This window comes from Corvus brachyrhynchos, unplaced genomic scaffold, assembly GCF_000691975.1.
Source record: "Corvus brachyrhynchos isolate BGI_N302 unplaced genomic scaffold, ASM69197v1 scaffold596, whole genome shotgun sequence".
Lineage (NCBI taxonomy): Eukaryota > Metazoa > Chordata > Aves > Passeriformes > Corvidae > Corvus > Corvus brachyrhynchos.
In genome coordinates this window covers 2,354-2,809 of record NW_008238658.1, presented here as the reverse complement: position 1 = coordinate 2,809, position 456 = coordinate 2,354, and the positions used below count along the sequence as shown (strand labels likewise).

General features: G+C 41.4%; 1 protein-coding gene across 1 annotated transcript in view; it reads left to right on the top strand.

Annotated features, from left to right (window-relative positions):
• Positions 1-456, top strand: part of LOC103617986 (AP-1 complex subunit sigma-1A) — a 3,174-nt gene that overhangs the window by 396 nt on the left and 2,322 nt on the right. The gene's annotated exons all lie outside the window — the stretch shown is intronic.

Sequence of the window (456 nt, the reverse complement as noted above, 5' to 3'; positions counted from 1 at the left end):
AGAGAGTTTTCTTCCAAAATGTGTCTTTTCCCCCCAAAAAATGCCTTTTTCCCCAAAAAAATGCCTTTTTCCCCCCAAAAAATGCCTTTTTCCCCAAAAAAATGCCTTTTTCCCCCCAAAAAATGCCTTTTTCCCCAAAAAATATCTTTTCCCCCCAAAAAATGCCTTTTTCCCCCCCAAAAATGCCTTTTTCTCCTAAAAAAATGCCTGTTTTCCCCAAAAATGCATTTTTTCCAAAAAAACCACTCCTTGTCCACCAAAAAATCTGTCTTTTCTCCCCAAAACCCTTTTCCCACTGAAAAGCCCCCATCCCCTCAAAATGACTCCATTTCCTCCCAAAAATCCCTCATTCCTCCCAAAAGTCCAACTTTTCTCCCTAAAATCCTGCTTGCCCCCCCTCAAAAGTGCACCATTCCTCCCAAAAATCCAACTTTCTCCTGGAAAATCCACCTTCTC